Here is a 27,094-nt window from a genome sequence, read left to right as displayed (position 1 = left end):
CCAGGAGTCAGATAATGTCTGTTTCCACATTTGTTCTACGAGATTCTCTTTGAAGATGTGTGTACACTCAAGTGGGGACAGAGATGCTGGGAAGTTAGGCTTGTACGCAGTGACTTGTTCTATCATTCTGTTTCTCAAGAAATGTAAAGAAAGGAAAAGACATACAAGATATTTTAATTAAATCACACATTGGCCTCTAACTGACTCTGGAACCAGAGACAACATTTTCTCATTGAAACGTAAAAAATTTAGGGCATCAGTTTAGCCATGAGTGGAGATCAACTCAACGTGTAGCTCAGTATTAGACATCTCAGGTCTTCAGGCGGCTTCTCTTGCCCCGAATTGGTACAGTTTTCTGTAAGACCTACACGGCACTTGACCACACCTTTCAGAAGTTTTCAAAATACATAGTATGAGGCAAAATGGGACTTCTCTTATAGACCAACCTGAAGTCAGACAAGTTTCTTGGAAGGTTGCTGACTTGTTTCACCTTACAGGGTGGCTGTAAGGATTTAATAATAATGACCATCTAAAGCCCAGCCCACTCCATGGATGAAATCTTGGACCCAGTACAGGCTCATCCCTTTTTACAAGGTCAAGCACTTATGCTGGGACATTTTAGCATCTGTAGCATTCACAGAGAGTATGCATGTTATGTTGAAAGGAGTTGTGGTGAAAGAGAAAAGAGCATGCTTGGCTTTCAGAATCAAGCACTTAAGTTCAGACCCTAGTATCTTCATGTGAATGATGATATAGTCATACATACCTTCAATAATGTGCCCATATGGCTGTCAAAACCTTGAACGTTGGACAAGCAAAATCTGGGGATCCATTCACAATATTCACAAAACAAAGAAAGACAACATCAGTGCCATGTGATCCAGCAGTCCCACTCCTGGGCATATATCTGGACAAAATTATTGATATAATTTAAAAAGATACATGCACCCCTATGTTCTTAGCAGCACCGTTTATAACAGCCAAGACATGGAAACAACCCAAATGCCCTTTGACAGATGAATGGGTACGGAATATTACTCAGCCATAAAAAAAGCATGAAATAATACCATTTGTAGCAACATTGGTGGACCTAGAGATGATCAAACTAAATGCAGCAAGTCAGACAGAGAAAGGCAAATATCATATAATATCACTTATATGTGAAATCTAAAATATGACACAATGAGTTTATCTAAGAAAGAGAAACAGACTCACAGACATAGAGAACAGACTTGTGGTTGCCAAGGGGGTGGGGAGTGGGGTAGGGAAGGAGTGGGATTTTGGGGTTAGCAGATGCAAACTACTATATATAGGATGGATAGACAACAAGGTCCTATTGTATAGCACAGGGAACTATATTCAATATCCTGTGATAAACCAGAATGAAAAAGAATATATATATGCATAACTGCATCCCTTTGCTGTACAGCAGAAACTAACACAACATTGTAAATCAACTATACTTCAATAAAATAAATTTTTCAATAAGACAACATCAGAAAACTAGTAAGCAGTTAATAAGTCTTTTCACCAACAATCTATATTGTAGCTTTATTACTGAGGCACATAGGTTAAATGCAGATAATTGCCAGTATAACATCTGTAGCTTTCTGTTTCCATCCTTGAAAAAAACAGAAATGTCTCCCAGTTGTGTCTAGACTTGCCTGTAAATACATACTAAACATGCAGAAGTTCCTACAAGTTTAAAGTTATAAAAATTTGTGTGATGTGTTACCGTCTTCCTAAATACTTCTCATCCTGCCTTTATTTTCACAACCAATTTTTGACTCAGATTATCGAGCACTTATTTAAGTCACACATTAAAACATCCTCTGGACTGGAGATAGCATTGACTGAATTATTAAAGAGATTGCGAAAGAGAAAATACATTCTTTCTAAAGGTCATTTCTAGTGTCACAGCCTTCAGCATGTCATAATTTTAAGTCTTCTTTTCGTTGAAGATTTCCTCTTGGTAAAAATGTCGAAAGGGTGGATACAGTGGGCTCGGCAGTCCTTGTTCAGTCATATCTGTTATTCAGGTGGTAGTGCCTGGGATTCTTTTTCTTCTGTATTGTTTTATTTTCTGATGGCACTCGGGCAGTGGAGTTTTGCATTCCTAATTGAAGGTCACCTTCACTCGAGAATCAGATAGCCAAGACGGGTTTCAGCATCTTCATATTTTTCAAGAAGAACTCTATTTTTCAAGTCACGAGATCGGAATTAGCTTTTGATCTCTAAGCCGTAGGTCTTCATCCTACATCAGTTATAGCAAGTTGATGACAGAGGATGGAATGACCTTTCCAGGATGGAATCTTTTCCTAAGGCAGAAGCCCATTGTTTTGCTCTTGGAATCAATTCTTCCACTTTCTGTAAGCCTTGTGACTCCCACAGTTAGTTTCCATGTTGGAATTGTTTCCATATATTTAGACTGGAATTTTTCTTCATGTGGGTCTAGCTAAGACTTTTTCATCAAATAGTACAAAGCCCCCTGCACTCTCTAAAATACGAGTTTTTCTTTCGTAGGTTCTAAAATTTAGCCGTTACAGAATGGATCTTTCTCTGCTAATGCCATCATGAAGGGATAATTTTGCACAAAAGTAAAATTTTCGGTGGGCTGAAATATACTCTGATGAGATCTTAAGGAGACTTTCAAGGATGTGAGTTTGATAATTCCTCCCAATACTGTGTTTATCTAAAGCCCAGTGTCCTTTATGCTGAAGATTCAAATCCCTGTCCCCTTGTAGACTCAAACCTCTGTATCTCAAGACAGATCTTGGCTCCAGCCAAACTGGTCAGATCAAAGCTTCCATGTTCTTTGAGTTTCCCGACGCCGTGCGTTACTACCGTCAAAGACTAATATTCTGCTTGTCATAACTTAGGTGACTGGCTTCTGTATTGATTCCTCTGCATCCGCTCTGAGAGCCAGCTCAGATGGGAATACTGCCACAGCCAGTGCAGCTGCCCATCTCTTGCGCTTGGTGGTCATGCATGTGTGTGCATGTGTGTGTGTGTGCGCACTTTCTGCATACATTCCCACAAGCACACACGTGCATTTTCCTCTCCACCACGAAGCCACGTGACATCATGCAGAGCACACAGGTTCTTGAGTCAGGCAAGCCGGATTCTCAATCATAACTCAACCGTGTGGCGATGCGGCTTCTTCTCCAGTTTCTCTCCTCTAAGAAGTGGATCACGACACCAGCCTTCTGAGATTGCTGTGGATGTAAATGAAACAATACACATTAAAAAAAGCAAAAACTCTGGGTACAAAACATCGTTCCCATCCCTCCTCCTTAGAAGAATAAGGAGCACCTACCTTTATATTTTGCACAACAGTATGAGGGAAGGAGCTCGATAATTATGTTTTCTTGCATCCATTGATTTTTTCAAATTGATTAAACATCAACGCAGTAAATTATGCCTCATCAATTTTCAAATTGTGTAAAGTGAAATGTCAATCTGTCATCTTCTTTATCAATTCCAAGACCCAGATTCTTAAAGTAGAACACATTAGAGCGTTTACAATGTCTTTTGGCAACTTCCTTTAAAAAGTTCTTAAATCATTGAAAGCCAAGAAATGCATCTTTCCTCTTCTTCCACACCCAGATGGCAAATTGTTCAGTAATTCCGACCATATCTGAGACAGTGCTGGTTTTCACCTCTTCCTTGGATAAATCATCCCCCCCCCATTTGCCCTCAAGCTACATTGTTTCTTTAAGTTAAAAACTAGTCAAGGGAGGAGACAGAATCTAGTTGCAGTTTAAGGAAGCCCTGGGTGGGTAGAGAGACAGATTCCTCCCAGTGTGGAAACAAATTAATTCACTTCACTATTGTAGAAATGGTCTGGGAAGCTTGCTTCTTCACCAGCTGGGGAGAGGTAGTTAATTTCAGCTCATTGAACTGAGTGTTGGATCTTGCTAAGTGGTGAAACACAGCTCGTCGTATCAGCTTTCCTGAGCACGTAATTCTCCAACAGAAATGCCAGGTAATTGAGTTGGCGTGGATGGGATGTCAAATCAGTGCTGCCGGAGTTCAGGTATCTACTTAATTTTCCCCAAAGTGGAAACCGAATGAGTGATGAATTTCCTACATATCCGTCCTGGCATTTGGTGTCCCACTGTCCGTATTAAGGATACTTGTAAGTGGAATTACATCTGCTTCCATCTCTTCTTTTATTATTAAATATTATGAAGTAAGGGAAGAGATCTTAAATTGTTTTTCTCATGAAATGCTTAATATGCGTCACAGAATTAGCCTTATGAGTATTTTTATAGGAGGCACAGAAACGTTTAGTCTGTGGCTCTTACTCCAGATTCGAATTTTCACCCTTAATAACAATGGATTTTTAAATTAGTCGCTCTCTTTAAGTCTTAGTTTCCAGTGTGTAAAACGAGCATAGTGTTACTCATCGTTACGACTGACTGATATCGTTGTAAAATGTATGTGTTTAACATAAAGAATCAACATTATAAAGCAACAAAACGAATTAAAGAATGACCCATTAGACATTTAATCTTGAAGGGCAGCCTTGGAAGTCCATGGAAAATATCTTCTTTTAACACTAGTGATTTTATTAAAAGTCAACATGGACAACCTTACTTTCCTTTTTATTTTTTATTAGAGTAAGACTAGCTCATGGATATTTGCACACAGACACACCTGCATATGTATAGGCACTTAATTAATAACATCTAGATGAGTGGTCATCAAACTGTAGCCTGCAGCCTGTTTTTGTACATAAAGTTTTATTGGAACACAGCCATGCTCATTTCTTTATATATCATCTATGGCCGCTTTCACACCATAATGGCCCAGTTGAGTAATTCTAACACAGACTGTATGTCCTGCAAAGCCAAAAATATTTACTATCCAGCCCTTTCCAGAGAAAGTTAGAATACACACAAGTTTTTCTTGTCAAGATGTTTTTCAGCTGATGGAAATAACGTGGAACATGTTGAGTCATGCCGGTAAGGAAAACAGCATGAAACCAAGCTAAATTATTATGATTGTTACTTAAAATAGATCTCCTCCAGCTGGAAAAATTAGAGACCTAAACGCAACAGTCTAGATGCAGCCTAGAACCTAAGTAACTTGACCAGATGGCAGATAAAACCAACCAGGGTGCTCTATATCCGGTTTTCCTGTATCAGGATGAATGACATTTGACAGTGACCTGAGACCAAAGACAAGAGCAGGGAAAGCAAGTGGTAAGCATTTTAGATGGTAAACTTACCTCCGATTGAAGATGGTCCTTAAGACGTGTGCTGGATGTTTGTTTTCCTAGGTCCTGGATTCAGATAAAATATATTGATAGGTACTTTTTGTTTTCTTGTTTGGTTTTTGTTTGGTTTTGGGGTTTTTTAATTGAAGTATAGTTCAGTATTCAATTTTTGTTTTCTTGTTTGGTTTTTGTTTGGTTTTTGGGTTTTTTAATTGAAGTATAGTTCAGTATTCAACTGAAGTATATACAGTATTAATAATATATAAGTTACAAGTGTACAATGTAGTAATTCACAACTTTTAAAGGTTATGTTCCGTTTATAGTTATTACACAATATTGGCTGTATTCCCAGTGTTGGACAGTATATCCTTGTAGCTTATTTTATACCTAACAGTTTGTACCTTTTATTCCCCTTCCCCTATCTTGCCCTCTTCCCTCCCCTCTCCCCACTGGTAACCACTAGTTTGTTCTCTGTATCTGTGAGTCTGCTGCTTTTTGTTGTTGTCGTTTATATCCACGAGTTTGTTGTATTTTTTAGATTCCAAGTATAAGTGATATCGTACACTGTCTCTCTCTGACTTACTTCACTTAGTCTAATACCCTCCAAGTCCATCCATGTTGCTGCAAAAGGCAAAGTTTCATTCTTTTTAATAGCTGAGTAGTAATCCATTCTGTATGTACATATATATATATGTACTGTATATATGTATTTATATATAATCACATCTTCTATGTCCATTCATCTGTCGATGGGCAGTTAGGTTGTTTCCATGTCTTGGCTGTTGTAAATAGTGCTGCAATGAGCACTGGAATTCAGGTATCTTTTCTAATTAGTGTTTTCATTTGTTTCCAGATATATACCCAGGAGAGGAATTGCTGGGCCACATGGCAGCTCTGTTTTTAGTTTTTTTGAGGAACCTCCTTACTGTTTTCCATAGCGGCTGTACCAATTTACATTCCCACCAACAGTGTAGGGGGCGGGGGGGGGGGGGGTCCCTTTTCTCCACACCCTCTCCAGCATTTGTCATTTGTGTTCTTTTTGATGATGGCCATTCTGACAGGTGTGAGGTGATTTGCATTTCTCTAATGATTCGTGACGTTGAGCCTCTTTTCATGTGCCTTTTGCCCATCTGTATCTCTTCTTTGCAAAAACGTTATAGGTACTTCTCATTTCCTTACAACATATGAAGTATTTCTGCACTGATGTCGTAAGGGACACAAAGCTCTCCACAGTCTAGAATCCTGGAAGCCTTTTTTGCGTTTTGTCCAGCTCCTCTGACTGCATCTCCATCGTGCTGTATTTGTCCGTCACTGTGCATCTCTGTGTGCCTTGGGGTTCTTTGCCCCAGCTCCCCTCCTCTGCATTTCCCTGCACATCATAGGGAGGTTGAACCCTGCAGGCAGTGTTTCCCAGGATCCATGGCACCGGGCTTCCTCCTACATGACACCAACGGGAGGTTGGCTGAGGGGAGCAGGGGGGAATCCAGTGTATTTCTCACCGTTCTGGTGTATCTCCCCATGACTCAAAATCCTGCCCCTTCCATGGTTGTAGCCTCCACTGGGGTCCCCAGCGTCGCTCCTCACCTTTGACCCTCCAGCTTCAGGGTGGTAGCAGCTTTCTCTTATTACTAGTCTCTGAGTTTCCTCACCATCCCTCAAGATCACCTATGTTACAAATCTCCTCTATTCAATTCCCTCTGTGATACACACTCTTCCTGGATGGTTCCTCATTGACTCACCACCGGACTTTAAGGATAGTCATTTGGAAGCTTTTTCTGGGTTTCCTTATAACCCTGGTTCGCTCCGCTCCCCCCGCCCACCAACCTCATAAGCATCTTAAGGATATCGTCAGTGTCTGGCCATCTTCGAATACCCCACAGTGTCTAACTCATAGCTTGGCACGTAATAGATATGCCATAATTATTTGCTGAGTTGAGTTCAGTTGAGATGCCTGTGCTGTGGCAGGTCCATACCATCTTTCACCATTAACCTGGCACCGCAGCTCCATCACTCACCCAGTGGATGGCTGAGACATGGAAGAGTCCAAGATATTCTCAGTGTGTGGACGGTAGGCTGCTGTAAACCGTTCACCCAGCTAACTGGTATGGCTTGTGGTCTTAAGTTTTCTCCCCACCTCTAACTTCAGGGGCAGGAGGGTAACACAATGTCCAATATGGTACTCACATCTGGTTGGCTGATGCAAAAGCCCAGCCTCTCCCCCTAGACCAAGGAGAGAAGTTCTTCAGTTATTTATTGGTTACTTTTCTAATTTTGAAGTCTTTTAATGTAGACAATTTGTAATATCAAGCAGAAGAGAGTGAATGGGGTATTCCGCTTCTCTTTCTAGTAAAGGACCTGGTAAGATAAGAAATACCCAGTCATGGTCATAGAACTCATTGAAGGTATCACCTATTCCCAGTACTGTAGGTATTTGCTGAAAACATTTATATCTTCTACAAAAATATTATGCTCATTTAATACAGGGACTGTCTCACTGACACATTTCTTAGGGGGTGCCTTGCATCTAGGAGTCATGTTTTACAGATGGGCACCCTGTTTCCAAATGTGACCTGCCGTCCATGTCCGAATGCATCGTAACTCTGGTCTGCCCTTCTTCTGGTACATCCTAAGCCATTGTAACTTACCATTCCTGAGATGGTCAGTTATTTGAGAAGATAACAGCTTGTTGGAGGAACAGAAGTGGGAACAACATTGAGAGGCACCTTTTCATATAGTTTTAGAACCACCTGCATTTCATACTTAAGGTTCCCCAGATGAAATTTTTATGTGAAAAGTAAAGACATAGGAAATATACTTCATTCAGCCACATTGATTTTTTTATTTTCATGCCTACATGTATGGGACCAGTGATTATAGTAGGAACAGCTGAATAAAATGTCTGTTGCAGATGGCCTTTGCTCTCCAGGACAGCATTATGTAATAGAATCCTCAAGCATGATACTGTACCTTCTTTTTTTTTTTTCTTTTAACATCTTTATTGGGGTATAATTGCTTTACAGTGGTGTGTTAGTTTCTGCTGTATAACAAAGTGAATCAGTTATACATATACATATGTTCCCATATCTCTTCCCTCTTGTGTCTCCCTCCCTCCCACCCTCCCTATCCCACCCCTCCAGGCGGTCACAAAGCACCGAGCTGATCTCCCTGTGCTATGCGGCTGCTTCCCACTAGCTACCTACCTTACGTTTGGTAGTGTATATATGTCCATGCCTCTCTCTCGCCCTGTCACAGCTCACCCTTCCCCCCTGCCCTTTAGGAACGCAAGTAGTGAATTCTGGTGTGCTTTACATTCTTTCTTCTAGCAAAAGATTCCTACATAAATATGCTCACAAAAAGTTGTATCTGTTTACAATATACAGAAGAAACACATTCATACATTGTTAGCACAATCACTTGGTAGGATTTACCTTAAAAACCACATTGTCCACAAATGATGAAAAAATCCTTGAGCAGATCAGTCCTATATGAAAGATAAAATGATATCAAGATTTAATGAACCTATATAAGCAACTTTGTATGTTTCCAGAGGGAACCTTGGGTACACATGCAAATAAATAATCCACTTAGTACATGGGGGTCATGAATCGATTGAAAAGGTGCTGTATGAGGAGAGTCAGATGTGTGTCTGGTTCCACAGGCCTCTGGAGATGAACGGGGATGTAGGTGACTCACTGTTGTTCTCTGGGGGTCATTTTATTCTTCGTAATAAGAGGGCGCGAGGACTAGCTGTGCTTCTCTTAGAAAATAGTGGCAGAGATAGATCTGCCACTATTAGATAGATAGATAGATGTGACCACCACACAGGGAAAGTAGGGTTAGCTCTTTGTTTAAATTGAAGTGTAGTTTGGGTTTTTTTTTGAATTTTAGAATTTTATTTATTTTTAAATTTTTTTATGCAGCAGGTTTAAATTGAAGTATAGTTGATTTACAGTGTTTCAGATATCCAGCAAAGTGATTCAGTTACACACACACGTATATAAATATATGTGTGTGTGTATATATTTATTTGTGTATATATGTGTGTGTGTGAATATATATATATATACACACACACTTTTTTCCGATTCTCTTCCACTATAGGATATTACAAGATGTTGAATGTAGTTCCCTGTGCTATGCTATAGGATCTTGTTGTTTATTTGATATATGGTGGTGTGTATATGTTAAACCCAAACTCCTAATTTATCCCCCCCACCCCATTTCCCCTTTGGTGACCATAAGGTTGTTTCTGTGTCATTGAATCTATTTCTGTTTTGTAAATAAGTTCATTTGCGTCATATTTTAGATTCCACGTATAATTGATATCATATGGTATTTGTCTTTCTCTGTCTGGCTTACTTCACTTAGTGTGATAATCTCTAGGTCCTTCCATGTTGCTGCAGGTGGCAATATTTCTTTCTTTTTTATGGCTGAGTAATATTCCATTGTTTGTGTGTGTGTGTGTGCACGTGTGTGTGTGTGTATAAACAAATACAGATTATATTTATTATAATATATATATGTGTATATGTACCACATCTTCTTTATCCCTTCATCTGTTGATGGATATTTATGTTGTCTCCATGTCCTGGCTATTGTGAATAGCGCTGCTATGCACATAGGGACACGTGTATCTTTTCAAATTAGAGTTTTCATCTTTTCTGGATATAGGCCCAGGAGTGGGATTGCAAGATCATACAGTAGCTCTGTGTTTAGTTTTTTGAGGACCCTCCACACTGTTCTCCATAGTGGCTGCACCAATTTACATTCCCACTCACAGTGTAGGAGGTTCCCTTTTCTCCACACCCTCTGCAGCATTTGTTATTTGTAGACTTTCTGATGATGGCCATTGTGACCGGTGTGAGGTGGTACCTCGTTGTAGCTTTGATTTGAATTTCTCTAATAATTAGAGATGTTGAGCATCTTTTCACATGCCTCTTGGCCATCTGTAGAGTTAGCTCTTGACTTACATTTTCTCTTTGAAACCATTCAGGAATTCTGTGAGATAAGGATTGTTATCCCATTTTACAGATGAGGAATCGTGATGTAAAGCAGGAGTTGGCGAGGCCTCATGGCCTTCATTTGTGGCCGCTCAGCTCTGCAGCCACATGAAAGCAGCCATGGATGGTACCAATGAATGGGCATGTCTGTGTCCCAGTAAAGCTTTATTTATAACAGCAGGCAGTGGGCAGGATTTGGTCCATGGGTCATGGTTTGCCAACCCCTTTTCTAAAGGTTGGTAAGTCAGACCTTAGTTGTGTTGTTGTGCAAGGTTTTGAACACATCTTGAGTGTGTGTTCTTATTCACTATACAAGATCCACTGTGAAAACATTGGAAACACAGAAAATTACAGACAATGACAGTCATGTGCCTTCCAGAGACAGTCAATAATAACACTTTGGTGTATTTCTGTCTCCTCTGGGTTCACCATATTTTTGTGCCTGGGTAAGATTGTATACTATTGTATACTCTTCCTTCGTATACATCATAACCAGTTTTCTTTGCTATGAAAATCCTTCGCAAACATCATCTCATTGTGGAGGTTTTGCTCAGCCCACCAACACCTGCTGCCTGCAGCCAATGACAGGTTGAACCTGGGGAACAGAAGGTTGTACTTTTGCCTCAAGGTGGATGCTATAGACTGAATGCTTGTGTTCCCCCAAATTCATATGCTAAAACTTAATTGACAGTGGGATGGTATTAGGAGGTGGAGTCTTTGGGAGGTGATTTGGTCATGAGGGTGGATCCTTCATGAATGTCATTAGTGTCTTTATAGATGAGACCCCAGAGAGCTCCCTCACCCCTCCCACCATGTGAGGACACAGGGAAAAGATGCTGTCTGTGAACCAGGAAGCAAACTCTCACCAGACACTGAATCTACCAATGACTTGATCTTGGACTTTCAGCCTCCAGAACTGTGAGAAATAAACATCTTGGTTTATAAGCCCCCCAGGCTATGGCTATGGTATTCTGTGATAGCAGCACAACAGACTAAGATCATGGTCCGAACTGTGAGATGCAGGTCATGCCCCAGACCTCCCTGTGGGATCCGGTTGAAGTACATGTCCACCTGGGACCATCACTTCCACATTGGACCATGTCTACCTTGGCTTCCCTCACCCCCTGCCTCTTCTGCTGTCCTGCCCTCACCCTGAGAGTTCTCCCTCAAAGATTCACATGCACAAGAATCCTTCTTCCAGAAAACCTGACTTCAGACACTGGTTATATACCCTTTATAACACCTATTTGTATCTTGGTCTTAAAAACCTCATTTCGGGGCTTCCCTGGTGGCGCAGTGGTTGAGAGGCCGCCTGCCGATGCCGGGGACACGGCTTCGTGTCCCGGTCCGGGAAGATCCCACATGCCGCGGAGCGGCTGGGCCCGTGAGCCATGGCCGCTGAGCCTGCGCGTCCGGAGCCTGTGCTCCGCAACGGGAGAGGCCACAACAGTGAGAGGCCTGCGTAACGCAAAAAACAAACAAACAAAGAAAACCTCATTTCAAGACATCCTAGGTCTAAAATTCTACTTTTTAATTCCCATCATTTCATATTATTTGAAAATGAACAAGGAAAAAAAATTCACCGTGATTTCCTAAGAAAAGTCTAACAAGTTGCTATAAAAGCTTACAGACCTAATCACTTATCTTAGGCAGGAGAAGATCCACATGCCGAGTAAGGTAGTGGCTCTGGCTTCCAAGCATTCAGCAGCATCTGACAGTATGTTGGTAAGCTGTAGGCTCTATGGTTGGGGAAACTAAACTCAGAGGATTACAATACGTAGAATAGCCAGAGACCAACTTCATTTACAAGTACGCCGTGGGAGGGACATAAAAGCAAAGTGTTTAGTTCTTGATCTTCAGTACAGAATACAAAGAATGGTGTGTGCTTGGGAGGGAAAGAAAACATTTCTAACGTTGCAAAGAAACAAGTGTATGTCTAGGTACCGCACTGAAGTGCCGGGGCACTCAACCGCCGGAATCCACCGTCTCCACTGCACGGGGTAACTTCGCAAAAACACCATTTTCCCTGCCCTTAACTCACCCAGGCTGCTTTCTGTCACTGATTTGTGTTTGTTGTAATGTCCCCACATAGAAATATATTTAGCCAAATAACCACTATCTCTAAAACCAACAAAATGAAGGAATAATCCAACTCCTTGACATCGTTCTTAAGGTTTTTAAAAGTCACCTGAAAATACCTTTGAAGTAATAGAAGCATGACTTTCTGCCTTTTCAAAACACATATAAATGCTTATCTGGAAGCCAGATTTTTCCCTAAAGGATAAAAGGTCTAAGTGTTTCAAGCCTGTTTGTTGTTCATGGATGCCCTGGTCTGTTGAGTGAGACCTGAGTCGGATTGACTCTGATGCATGAATTATCTGTCTTTTGCCTGGAGCGTGGCTCTAATTTTAGTAGACTGCTATAAGGCTGTCAGTATTTCCACATTCCTCTCCTCTTCACGTGTCTGATGACAAGCGCCAGCTCCCTCTTGGCGTGAGAAAAGCTGTGAATCTCATGCGCATCAGTGCTGGTGGGTGTACACTACCAGATTTGAAACCCAGCAGCATGGTTCTCTGCCGTGTGCATTGCATTTTGTGTGTGTGTCCAAGCTGTACACTGAGCTACCCAGTGTAGAACCTCACAGTTACAAGTTTCTTGCCGTTATACTATAGGTGAGGGAGTCTCCTCAGATTTCCATGTGTTTAGAGGTAGCCTTCCTAAGAGGTCCTGTGTGGTTTGATTTCAATCAGTGATACCTGGCATTGCTTTACTATGGGTGGTCCCCACGAAACAGCGGGGTCCATCTCTTCCCATCTCCCCACTCAGCCACATCGCAGTAGTAGCTTGAAATCAGCCACAGTGGGAGTAGTGACACCACAGAAACTGGCGAACACTGCAAGTCAGTGTTCTCCCCTGCCCCCTTTGAAGAGTCCTTATTAAACAACTGCTAGCCTTCTACTGTGTAAATCTTTGTATGGTTAACATATACACACTGCTATATATAAAACAGATAACTAACAAGGACCTACTGTATAGCACAGGGAACTCTAATCAATATTCTGTAATAACCTATAGGGGAAAAGAATCTATAAAAGATACGTATATATATATATCTGATTCACTTTCCTGTACACCTGAAACAAACACAACATTGTAAAGCAACTGTACTCCAATTAAAAAAAAAGATATTTAATACTGCAGAGATCAACTTCCCAGTAAATAATGGTCATTAACATTAAAAAAATAATAAAAAAATAAATCTCTGACACAGCAAGAATGATTAAGAATAAGGCCGGAAGCAAAAATAGCCTTGCATGGGAGTACAGAAGGTCGGGGATTCTGACCAAGACACAAACAGCTGAAGACCTCACTGCTGATGAATGAAATGCCAAGATGTAAAAGGATCAGATTCCCCTGAGTTACCCCAAAGGGCATATCACTCCAGAGGAGAGAAACAGATATTCAGGAGGTGCAGCCTAAGGAAGCCCTCGTGGTAAAAAGGTGCCTCTCAGCAGATCTGGTGCTAAGGTCTTTTCCAATACTCCTGCTTTTCCTGGAGGTTCACATCATAACTTCACAGCATGCACTCACGCCAGCAGTGCTGTCTCTCTGTGCGTGGACAGTCAGTTATTTTGAATCACACTGATACTGCGCTATGTGGTTTCTATGTGTTACGCTTATATTTAGTGGATATAGAACTGATTATCATTGACACTTAAAGACCTGCCAGCATCAAGTACTAATTCCTCTGTCTGAATTTCTTTAAACACTACCTTCCTTCTATTTGCTTTTTCCATGCTGTCCATCTAGACTGTCAGTCTTCCTAAAACCAGTTTCTCCTTTACTTCTTAATTGTGCTTTATATTCTGTTCTTCCCACATCTACCCATAACGAGCACTCCATTCCTAGTTGAGGCCTTTGCTTTAGAAGATCTTGCATACACCTGTTACTGTTGCTGTATCTCATGTGCTGGCATTCCTGCGCTCATGGACCTGGATCATTCCAACCATGACCTCTTCTCCGACCCCTATGCATCCCTTTTATAAAGATCCACCTGCACATTCCAGGAAAATCTCCCTATCCTGAGATTTTTAACTTAATCCCATCTCCAAAGTCCCGTTTGCTATGTAAGGTGACATATTTTCAGACTCTGGGGAAAAGGACATGGGCATATTTGTCACGGGGGTGGGGAGCATTATTCAGACTTCCAAAGAGTGAATTAAAAATAACTAAGACATGCTCTGTCTTCACTCACTTTTCCTGGTTTTATGGACTGAATGTTTGTGTCTCCCTCCCCAAGATTCATATGTTGAAGTCCTAATCCCCAGTAAATGGTATTTGGAGGTGCGACCTTTGGGATTTAATTAGCTTTAAGTCATGAGGGTGGGGTCCCCGTGATGGGATTAATGTCCTTATAAGAAGAGGAAGAGACCAGAGTGCTTTCTCTCCCTACTACGTGAGGACACAGCAAGAATGCAGCTGTACAAACCAGGAAGAGTGCCTCACTGGGAACTAAACCTGCCCACATGATGATCTTGGACTTCCAGTCTCCAGAACTGTGAAAAACAAATATCTGTTGTTTAAGCCCGCAGTCTGTGGTACTTTGTTATGACAGCCTGAGCTGATGAAGACATCTGACAAGGAGGAGATGTGTTGTGATTGATGATTTTAACTGTGATTTACAGAGTTTTAGAATGTCTGCTCTGATACCCTTGGCAGGTAACTGCTTCCTCAGAGCTCTGCCATGTGTGCCCCCTAATTATGTTTTAAAGATGGGTGTTTAGAAACCAAAGTCTCACAATAATTTTCTACTTCAGACAGGTCCCTTCTGGATGGAACATTTAAATTAAGATCTACATTTCAACAGGAGATTAAAACACTCCCGTTGGTCGTGTCTGGCCAAGCAGAGGTTCAAATGGGTGGATAGAGACGTTGAGATGTCAAAAACTGTCATTTCCCACCATTTGTAGGTTTACCAGATGTAAAAAATTGTATTCTAAAGTCTCCTTAAAATAAAATAGTCCACGACAATTCTGCCAACATGTTACAATAACTGCTGTGTTTCAGATAAAATTTTATTTATGGAAAGAAGATCTGGTTGGAGTGAGGCCAACATTGATAAAAGCATAAAGCTGGCAACATGTCACAGAGTAGTGACCAAATCTGTCTCTCCCAGGAAAAAACGGTTGTTGTTTTTTTTTTTTTTGAGAAATGCTTAAAATATATTCTGGGAATTTTACGAACGCTGATGTCTTACCAACATTCAATTTACTTACAAAGTCGTGCCCCCGACTCGTTTGGAAAGGCCTTATAGCTGTTTGAGGAGTTGGCCAGTGTCAGGAAGACTGCCAGAGCTTGGCCCTGGATGTCCCAGCAGGGGTCACGGCTCTGTCCTCACCACTCTTATGAAGTAGACGCACACCTGAGGTAGATGAGGAGTAGAATGGACTTGCGAAGAAGGTTCTAGAAACCCAGGTTTTAATCCCAGTCCTGCACCCAACATCTTTCAGGTGTTCCATCCACTCCCACGAAAAAGGTTTTAGAAGGAAGTTTTTCTGGGGGGGATCAGTTTGTCTTGAGAGAGATCAAGTCTTCTGAACTGAGAAAAGGGAGAAGGGATGTTAGAACACCTCCTTTCTCACTCCAAGATGGGACAGTTCTGTAATGGGTGAAAGCATGTTGGACACAGAGTAGGGAGCAGAAGGGAGATATATGGAAAGGGGGTAAAGCACATGATTCAGGAAAGGTATAAGTCTAATGACTTCAGGAGAACACTTCTGTTATGAAGGGAACAAAGTCAGGGCTTTAGAGAGACACGGGGGGCACAGGAAGCGCACTGGAGAGGGAGTGCTCAGGGGGTACAGTTAGGGATGCGTCCACGAACACCCAAGGGGACCCACACCATCTTCCTGCCCCAAATGAGACAGAGTTGCCTGCTGGGGCAAAGCCAGGAGTAACTGAGCTGAAGAGAGAAGTGAATTCATCAATGTGGGTCACGCTGAATGGTGCTGTCCAATGGAAATGTAATGCAGGTCATATGTGTAATCTTAAATTTTCTAGTAGCCATACTAAAAAAAAAAATTAAATAAAATGGCATTGATTTTATTTTTTTAACTTTTTATTTTATATTGGACTACAGGTGATTAACAATGTTGTGTTAGTTTCAGGTGTACAGCAAAGTGACTCACTTTTATGTATACACGCGTATATTCTTTTTTTGTGTGGTACGCGGGCCTCTCACTGCTGTGGCCTCTCCCGCTGCAGAACACAGGCTCCGGAAGCACAGGCTCAGCGGCCATGGCTCACGGGCCCAGCCGCTCCGCAGCATGTGGGATCCTCCCGGACCGGGGCACGAGCCCGTGTGCCCTGCATCGGCAGGCAGACCCCCAAGCACTGCGCCACCAGGGAAGCCCGCATCTATTCTTTTTCAAATTCTTTTCCCATTTAGATTGTTACATAATATGGAACAGAGTTCCCCGTGCTGTATAGTAGGTCCTTGTTGGTTATCCTTTTTAAATATAGCAGTGTGGACATGTCAATCCCAAACTCCCAGTCTATCCCTCCCCCCCACCCTTTCACCCTGCTAACTGTAAGTTCATTCTCTACATCTGTGAGTCTGTTTCTGTTTTGTAAATAAGTTCAGTTGTATCCTTTTTTTTTTGATTCTGCATACAAGCAATATCATACGATATCTGTCCAGTGGAAATGTAATACAAGTCACGTGTGTCATTTTAAATTTTCTAGTAGCCACACTAAAAAAATGTAGGTAAGGTAGGTGACAATGATTTTAACAGCATACTTTACTTAACCCAGTGTGTCCAAAGTATCATCTCCCCACAGGTAATCAGTATTAAAAGTGTATTGAGCAGATATTTCACAGACTTTGAAATCAGTATGCATTTGGTCCTTACAGCCCACCTCAGTTCAGACTCACCGCATTTCACATGCTTCACTGCCTCTTGGGATGACTGGCCGCCATATTGGAGAGTGCAGGTCTGGTGAACTTGTTACTATGGCTTGGGTCTCTGCATTTTAAATGTGGCTTCTCTGTCAAATCAAAGCCACAGTCAACGTCCATGAGATCTTGGGGGTATCGTGATCATGCTCCCCCACCCGTTTATCTTACCTGTTTATTATTATTGTTGTTGTTATTACTATTTGTGTACACTCTGGATGGGCAAAAGCAGGGTCCTCTTTTGCCAGTCATCGCGCCCCTCTCTCCCAAGTACTCAGCTCCTCTACCTGATGGCGACACAATTTCAAATGGTCTCCTTTCTTCCAGCCTGGTCTCTCCTCTTTATTGCCACACTTAGCTGCTCCTGTGAGCTCCATGCACTGGCAGAAATGAGACAAGAAAACATTTGCTGTTGCTTTGAAGGTGATGAATGGCTAAGAGACATCAGATTTTCTACATACAGCAGGCTTGGTTCTCTTTTCTCCATCAAAGAGAGAGAAACGGCATCAAGGGATAGGATCATGGGATGTGTCCCAGCAAAAGTGGTCTCAAGGTGGTGTTCCTTCCCCAGAAACGGCCTTCTAAAGGCGCTGAGGTGTCCACAGCTGAGAAGCCAGCCTCCAAGCACTTGTAATTGCACACAGAATGTTCTTCTTGAGATGTATGTGCAGCTGTTTATCACATATGTTGTACTGGGAAGTTGGGTGCAGGTAAAATAAGAAAGACAGCCATCCTGCTGGAGGAACTGATGGACCCTTGATGTACTCTTGTTTCCTTCACCCACCTCTGACAGATTGAAAACAGTATCTTACAGTACTTATACTTGCTTATTTAATAATTTTATTATTTTAACAAGCATCCCTTCTCTTCTTCAAAATCCATCTTATTCCCTTATTTCTTCTGTGAACTGTCAGTTCATATCCTTTGCCATCTACTGGTTGTCAGTCTTGTAATTATCACTTCCTAGGTTGGGGACTAAGTTCAGCCCTTTGCTTGTGATACGAATGACAGTGTTGTCTTCCTAGCCTGCCGTTTGGCAATTCAGTGTGGGATACAAAATAATGTATAAAAATAAATGACTTTCACATAGAGAAACAAAAACCAATTAGGAGAACATATGGAAAAACTAACAAAGAAGAATAACCAGAAAACTTTTGAAAAATAGGAACAGTGAGGATGATTAAAAGCCTTTAAAGTAGAATTGTAGTATATTATAAAGTCTCAATGATAAAACATGATGTTGTCAAAAAGACACAGAGGCAGACCAGTGGAACAGATTTGACAGTTCAGATATAGGCCAAAATGCATTTAGGAATTTTGGATGCCAATAGCTAGCACATCAATCAACGGAAACAGATAAATTTGAATAATGTGTTGGGATGTTTGGCTAGCCACATGGGAAAATTAAAAATGATCTTATGTCCCAGAGCATACACAAGGATAAATTCCAAATAGATCAATGATTTAAATATAAACAATTAAACCATGAAGTGTACTAGAAGGAAGGATGGGAGAATTTATAATCTTGGAGTGAGATGATCTTTCTAACTATGGCAGTATAAATATGTCACCAAAGAAACATAGATTCATCGAAATTTCTGTGTGGTAACAAACACCATTAATGAATCGTATTAAAGTAAGATTTGGTTTTTCCTTTACTAGCGTTTTCTGGTAAGTGTTCCTATGAGATAATTAAATGCACATAGACTAGTCACTGGAAGAGAAAAGAAACATTTCATTCCTGTATTAAAAATACCAAGTGTAAACACCTAGCCATGTCCTGGCCATTATGGTAACCACTAGCTGCATGTGGCCATTTACATTTTCTTTGATTAAAAAACTGTTCCTCACTTACATCTGCTGCATTTAAAGGGCTCAATAGCCACATATGACTAGTGGCTACCATATTGGGTTTTTTTTGGGTTTTTTTTTTTGCGGTACGTGGGCCTCTCACCGTTGTGGCCTCTCCCGTTAAGGAGCACAGGCTCCGGACGCGCAGGCTCAGCGGCCATGGCTCACGGGCCCAGCTGCTCCGCGGCACGTGGAATCTTCCCGGACCGGGGCACGGACCCGTGTCCCCTGCATCAGTAGGCGGACTCTCAACCACTGCGCCACCTGGGAAGCCCCATATTGGCTTTTTTATGATTAGGATTTTTTGTTTTTATTTTTTTATTGAAGTATAGTTGATGTACAATATTATATAAGTTACAGTTGTACAATATAGTGGTTAACAATTTTTAAAGGTTATACTCCATTTATACTTATTGTAGGATATTGGCTATATTCCCTGCCATGTACAGTACATCCTTATAGCTTGTTTTATACCTAACAGTTTGTACCTCTTAATTCCTTATCCCTTTATTACCCCTCCCCATTCCCTCTCTCCACTGGTAACCACTGTTTTGTTCTGTGAGTCTGCTTCTTTTTTGTTATATTCTCTGGTTGGTTTTATTTTTTAGATTCCACATATAAGTTATATCATACAGTATTTGTCTTTCTCTGACTTATTTCACTTAGCATAATGCTCTCCAAGTCCAGCTGTATTGCTGCAAATGGCAATATTTCATTCTTTTTTATGGTTGAGTAGTATTCCACTGTGTGTGTGTATGTGCAGGCGTGTATACATTCATCTGTTGGTGGACACTTAAGTTGCTTCCATATCTTGTCTATTGTGAATAATGCTGCTATGAATGTCGGGGTGCATGCATCTTTTCAAATTAGTGTTTTTGGGGCTTCCCTGGTGGTGCAGTGGTTGCGAGTCTGCCTGCCGATGCAGGGGACACGGGTTCGTGCCCCGGTCTGGGAAGATCCCACATGCCGCGGAGCGGCTGGACCCGTGAGCCATGGCCGCTGAGCCTGTGTGTCCGGAGCCTGTGCTCCGCAACGGGAGAGGCCACAACAGTGAGAGGCCCGCGTACTGCAAAAAAAAAAAAATTATTGTTTTGTTTCTTTCATATTTACATCTAGGAGTGAAATTGCTGGGTCATATGCTATGTCTGTTTTTAGAGTTTTGAGAAACCGCCATACTGTTTTCCATAATGGCTGCACCATTTTACATTCCCACTTACAGTGTACGAGGGTTCCCTTTTCTCCACACCTTCGCCAACATTTGTTATTTTGTGTTCCTTTTGATCATAGCCATTTTGACAGGTATAAGGTGGTATCTCATTGTAATTTTGATTTGCACTTCCCTGATGATCATCTTTTCATGTGCCTGTTGGCCATCTGCAGTTCCTCTTTGGAAAAACGTCTATTCAGTTTTTCTGCCCATTTTAAAATCCGGTTGTTTATTTATTTATTTTTTTGATGATGAGTTGTATGAGGTGTTTATATATGTTGGCTATTAACCCCTTATCAGTCATATCATTTGCAAATCTTTTCTCCCATTCAGTAGGTTGTCTTTTCATTTTGTCATTGTTTTCCTTTGCTGTGCAAAACCTTTTAAGTTTAATTAGGTCCCATTTGTTTATTTTTGCTTTTATTTCCATTATTGTAGGAGACAGATCCAAAAAAATATTGCTGTGACTTATTTCAAAGTGTGTTCTACCTATGTTTTCCTCCAGGAGCTTTATAGTATCTGGTCGACATTTGGGTTAAATCTATTTTGAGTTTATTTTTGTATATAGTGTTCTAGAGTATGTTCTAATTTCATTCTTTACATGTAGGTGTCCCGTTTTCCCAGCACCACTTATTGAAGAGACTGTCTTTACTCTATTGTGTAGTCTTACCTCCTTTGTCATATATTAATTGGCCATAAGTGTGTGGATTTATTCTGGGCTTTCTGTGCTGTTCATTGATCTGTTTCTGTTTTTGTGCCAGTACCATACTGTTTTGATGACTGTAGCTTTGCAGTATAGTCTGAGGTCAGAGAGCTTGATTCCTCCAGCTCTGTTTTTCTTTCTCAAGATTGCTTTGCTGGCTATTTGGGGTCTTTTGTGTTTCCATGTAAATTTTAAAATTATTTGTTCTAGTTCTGTGAAAATTGTAGTGGCTACCATTTTGGGTAGCACTGATGTAGAACATTTCCCTAACTGCAGAAAGTATTATTGGATAGCTCCAGTTATTTGTCCATTCAGTACGTTTTTCTTGAACTATATTCCAAGCTCTGCTCTAGTTGCTGTGGATACAGCAGAAAATAAACCAGAGAGATGCTTGCCCTGGAGAAACTTAAATATCACATAGTAAGTGCAGGAGCCATATTTAGCATCTGTTTTCTCCATTTTACATCATCTCTGGAGAATCTTGGAATTATCAGTGATGGCTTTCAGAGCAAGCCATGCTATAAAGAAACAACATATCTGGATGGTAAATATTTGAAAAAAGATAATTATCATTAGAAAAATTGCTCAATCCATTTATCTGATAAAACTTTCCAAGAGAACATGTGGTAGGTGAAAACTTCTTGCTTCCTTTTACATTAGTTCCTGTGGTGTGTGTGTGAGATGTACACTCATGCAGGTAAGATTCCTCAGCTCATCACCAGTGTTTTCATTGAGAAAGAAGGGAAGGAACTGAGAAAATACTTGGAGATGGTGAATTGTTACAATGCTTCTTGATATTCATATTGAATTTGACCTTATGACACCTTCCTTTAACCCAAATAAGTGCATAATGATTTAAATACATACAATTATATGCTTTTAGTCAAAGTGCTCGTTTTCTTTTTAAGTTGAATTCAGTTAATCCAAGTGCTTACAAAGTGTTTGTTTTCAATATGTGTGATTATCTGAATTTCACTTTTTCTCTTATGGCCAGTTTTTGTGAACATAAATTAAGTCCTATACAAGTTCCCAGAAAGCCACATTAGTTACTAGTGGGTTAAATGATAAGCCATAGATATTTGGAAGGAAAAGTGTATCTGTCTCATTAAATATGGATATTTGGGTCAATATCAAAGTTTTTTATGTGTCCTGGAAAGTTGTGGAATATTTGTTAAAGCTGAGCAAGTAACATTGTTGAACTAGTCCTTCATATAGTGACATGGATTATTTAAATTGCATACTCAAAATTTTAAAATACATTTTGTAAATTTTTAAAATTATTATTTTCTTTTGACAAACAGTACACGTTACTTTAGAAGGGTGCTGAAAAGAAAAAAAAAAAGGCAGAAAACACAATCACTCATGACTCCTGAAGTTCTTAAAATAAGTGCCAAATATTTTTTGGCACATTTCCTTTCAAGTTTCTTTTTTCGATGTTCATTTTCACATAATTAAATACACCGCATCTAAAAGTCTCATTAAATAGAATATAACCTAATGATTGCGATTTCAACTCTTTTCCTTAAAAATCTTCATTGCTTATTTGTTCTCAGAATCAAAGCCATGACTTTTGAATACAGGCAGACCTCATTTTATCGCACTTTGCAGATACTGTGTTTTTTACAAATTGAAGGTTTGTGCTAAGTCAGTCTGCTGGTGCCGTTTGCTCACTTCACGTCTCTGTGCCACATTTTGATAATTCTCGCCATATTTCAAAATTTCTCATCACTTGCATTTGTTACGGTGATACGTGATCCGTGATCTTCGCTCTTACGATTGTAATTGTTCTGGCATTTTTTCAAGCAGTAAAGTATTTTTATATTAAGGTACGTTCATTGTTTTTTTTTTTAGACATAATACTATTACACATTTAATAGACTACAGTCTAGTTTAAACATAACTTTTATATGCACTGGGAGACCAAAACATTTGTGTGAGTTGCTATATTGAAATATTCCTTTATTGCCCGTGGTCTGGAATCGAACCTGCAATATCTCCGAGGTCTGCCTTTGTATTAAAATTAAGTTAGTAATTTTAGCTACCCTAATCCAGATGAGGACCTAATATTACATATGAATCAGATTTGGAGGCAGCAGGATTCTTTACCTGAGCACTCAGGATACCAGGATACCAGGTCTTCTTTCCTAAGTCTTCCCATTGGACAAACACATGTCAAGGATACCTGGAGATGCCAAGCTCCTTAATAAGCAAAACTTGGATCTTTCTTTGTCATCACACTGAATGGAATCAAATTAGGTGTAGAATACATCTTTATTATTCATTCTTAGTCTTTAGCATATATCCCCAATGTCCCCTCTCTGCCTCTGCCCCCTCCCATCAGAAAGTACCTGCCTGCATTATTTTTTATTTGTTTTCTCATCCTGTTTCTACTCAGAAAGGACCACATGTGCTTTTGATTCATTCCATTTAAATATTTGCACAGCTAACCAAGACACTGGTTAGGCATTTTGAAAGACACCAAAGCAAGCAAAAGATAGCCTCCGCAGTCACGGAGTTTAAATCTAGAAGGTGGTAAAAGAGATTGCTTTAAAAATAGAGGATGGGATTACCTACCCCCGTCATCTCAGTGTTGCATATCCCAATTAGTATGCATGTTGTCACTAGTTATCATCAATGAAGATGAGGATTTGATTCCCAATAATGAGTAGAATGTTCATGTGAGTTCTATTATGTGTATAATTGACCTCAGGCTGATTAGTATTGTAGCCAATTAATGGCAATATGATATTAATGACTTGGGGCTAAGTGATGGAGAAGCTCAGTCCAAATTAGTGAAAACTGTCGATTTCCAGAATGCTCATTTACGAATTAAGTGTTTGCGAAATATGTCCGCCGTGCTGACGGTAGTGAACAGAACATGCTCCTTTGTATTAAATTAATTATGGTGAGACCCATAGCCTTCCTTTTTTTTTTCTCACCTGACCTAGGCTAACTAGCTTGGCGACTCTCAGGTAAGTGCAGGAGCCATGTTTAGCATCTGTTTTCTCCATTTTACATCATCTCTGGAGAATCTTGGACCTAATATCAGCCCAGTACCTTGGCTGTCAGGTGATTGAGTCACCACGAAGATCAGCCCTGCCAACGGTACACACGTTCATAGCCCAACAGGCACATTTTCAGGAACTCAAGAAAGTCACCAGTCTCTGTCTTCAGACACAAGCCCTTTCCACAAAAGATACGCATCAAGAAAGAATGATACATATTTTTAAATTTTATTGGAGTCTAGTTGATTGACAGTGTTGCATTCATTTCAGATGTACAGCAAAGTGAATCACTTATACATATACACGTATCCATTCTTTTTCAGGTTCTTTTCCCTGGTGGTTGTTATAGAGTACTGAGTCGAGTTCCCTGTGCTCATTCTGGTGAAGGCAGGATTAGGCACGATTTAGGTTGGCGCTGGCAAGTCTCCCTTTGAAGTGTGTGTGTGTGTGTGTGTCTGTCTGTCTGTCTGTCTGTTGCGGGGAGGGACGTGGCATGAGACTAACAGGATTGTAGACCAAGAACACTGTCCTGAGGAATTGGGTTCGGAGCTGGCCAGTCTGTCAGAAGCATGCACATTTGCTTGGTGTATTCGTTCTTCATGGCTGCTCAGATACCTTGACCCTCGCATGATGGCTTAAAATAGCCACAGATTCATTATCTCACTGTTCTGTAGGTTAGAGGTCCAGCATGGTCTCAGTAGGCTCGTAGCAAGGTGTGGGCAAGGCTTCCTTCTTTCCAGAGGCTGTAGGGGAGAATGTGTGTTTTGCCCTTTCCAGTACCTAGAGGCTGCCTGCATTCCTTGACTTGTGGTCCCGTCCTTCATCTTCCAGGCCAGCAACCACAGTTGGAGTCCTCACACTGCACCACTCTGACCTCTTCTGCTTCCCTCTTCCACTCCCCACCCCACCTGCTACCCCGGGCCACCACACAGCCTGTGGGACCTTAGCTACCCGACCAGGGATTGAAGCCAGGCCCGGGCAGTGACAGCGCTGAGTCCTAACCACTGGACCACCAGGGAAGTTCCCTCTTCCACTTTGAAAGACCTTTAGGCTTCTCTTGAGTCCACTTGGATAAGCCAGGAGAATTTCCCTATTTTAAGGTCAGCTGATGAGCAATTTTAATTCCATCTGTCACCTAAATTCCCCTTCGTCATGTGAGGGAACATTGTCACGGGTACTGGCATTAATACGTGAGCATCTTTGGAGCCAGGCGTTATTCTGCCTACCACACGGGAAAACCACAGACCTTGTCTCCATCCATCACCAGAGAAAAATTATTCCTAATATGTTTTATGATAAATAAGGAACTTCTGTTACAGATTTCAAAATTATATTTGGAATATATCCTTTATGGATACTTCTAGATTTCTGATACGGGCCTTAAAATGCTGCCTTTCCACATGAGGTGGCAAGTAAAGTGAATTTTCATACATAAATATGTTACTGCTGCTTATAAAGAGGCATTTTAAGGCAAATGATCGAAAAACAATAGAACACCGTGCAGTCAATGCAATTTCTACCATGAATTTTATCTCTTCAATTTCATTTGCAAATAAAAGTGTCCAAACCATAGGCTTAAAAAAATCTCAGGATAAGAGTCACTGATAGAGAGGTTTAATGCAATTTCCTTATTTTAAAGATGAGAAATGTGAAAGTGAAAGATTTCAGGTGACCTGCTAGAAGTTATAAATATAGTTAGTGACACAGGTAGGACCTCATTCTTCTAAATCCAAGTCTAGTTTTATTGCCAGAAATAAAAGCCTGTCCCTCATCTCTGATAATAATCTTCAGTGGCTTTTCATTTAGAGCTATTACAGTTTTTCAAAGTAGAATTATTAGAATTTGCAATAACAGGTCTCTGCATTGTTTAACCGTAAGAAGCCGTCATTTGATGGGCTGTGTTCTAAGTTCAGATTTCAGCCAGCGCTTCATTGATTGTATTCAGCATCTAGCAAGATCGAAGGTGAGGGTACGTCTGGATAGCACTGCATAACCAACACATGCCACTTTCCCAGGAAGATCCTAAAAGACACATTTGGAATTGTGGTAAGAAAGACCCCAATAAACCTGCTGCGCTCCACAGATAACGCTCTCTGTGCTCTTTGACCTGCATTGTGGTTAATTGTACGCAAACATGGGAAGAAAAGAAAGATTTCAGTCTCCATGGAAACCACGCTGTGCGCTATTGTGACCAACTTGAATGTCAAACTTTGAGAAACTGAGGAAAGGGTAAGCAATTTTAAATGTGTGTTGTCACTGAAACAGACAAGACCTTGTTACTGCAAGAGATTCTGAAACAAGGTGACGGCACGACACGTTGTGGTATATATGGTATTGAGATAACCAAACACAGTCTGTCTCATACACGCCAACGAAGAAGAATGGCCAACACTGTTTGTCCCAGCAGATTCTCGTGTCTGACAAGGTATTCATTCAAACCACGCTGAGATCGAGGTACAGAATCATCACAGCTTCCAGTGCCCTTGTTGTACTTTCTTATTCCAGCTCACCCCACACCCCAGCCCAGTTCTCGTTTTACAGCTGAGAAAACTGAGGAGAGTGGAAAGGATCCAAGGCTTATCCAAGTTCACGCGACTGCTCCGCGCCTGAGCAGGGTTCTCACATAGTCAATGACTCGAGGTCTTTTTCACCTTCTGGCCGAGTTGCATTTGCTCCTGTTTTTCTTACTTTCCCGGAGCGTGTTTCACCCAGTACAGAGCACCCACAGAAGCATCTGGTCCTCTCGACGCACAGAATGCTGTCTTACCCTTTGACTGTAGAAGATTTCTGGGAAGGTCTCTCTGTGGTGCAGGGGCTGCCCCCATTTCACCATCACCCGGCATCACTGACCTTCTAAAGGTACATGAAAGCCATCTTTACTCTGAAGCCAAATGACGTTAAGACAACAGTCTAAAGGCAACCACATAGAGCCTGCAATAACAGTCCCGTATTGGACAGCATGTGGTTTTGATTGATACACTCAGTTGGGATGTGTCCTCTAGTCTGTTTTGCTTTTAACTACTTAATTCCCAGTGCTCAGAACGTCAGCACTGGGCTTCCCTGGTGGCGTAGTGGTTGAGAGTCTGCCTGCCGATGCAGGGGACGCGGGTTCGTGCCCCGGTCCGGGAAGATCCCACAAGCCGCGGAGCGGC

At 41.1% G+C, this 27,094-nt stretch overlaps 1 long non-coding RNA gene across 1 annotated transcript in view; it reads left to right on the top strand.

The window, feature by feature from the left end:
- Window positions 1–27,094, top strand: part of LOC137217868 (uncharacterized) — a 388,659-nt gene that overhangs the window by 309,452 nt on the left and 52,113 nt on the right. The window lies entirely within an intron of this gene.

Source organism: Pseudorca crassidens, chromosome Y (genome assembly GCF_039906515.1).
Source record: "Pseudorca crassidens isolate mPseCra1 chromosome Y, mPseCra1.hap1, whole genome shotgun sequence".
In the NCBI taxonomy this organism is placed as follows: domain Eukaryota; kingdom Metazoa; phylum Chordata; class Mammalia; order Artiodactyla; family Delphinidae; genus Pseudorca; species Pseudorca crassidens.
The sequence above is the reverse complement of the archived record's forward strand: the minus strand, read 5'-3'. Positions and strand labels throughout refer to the sequence as shown.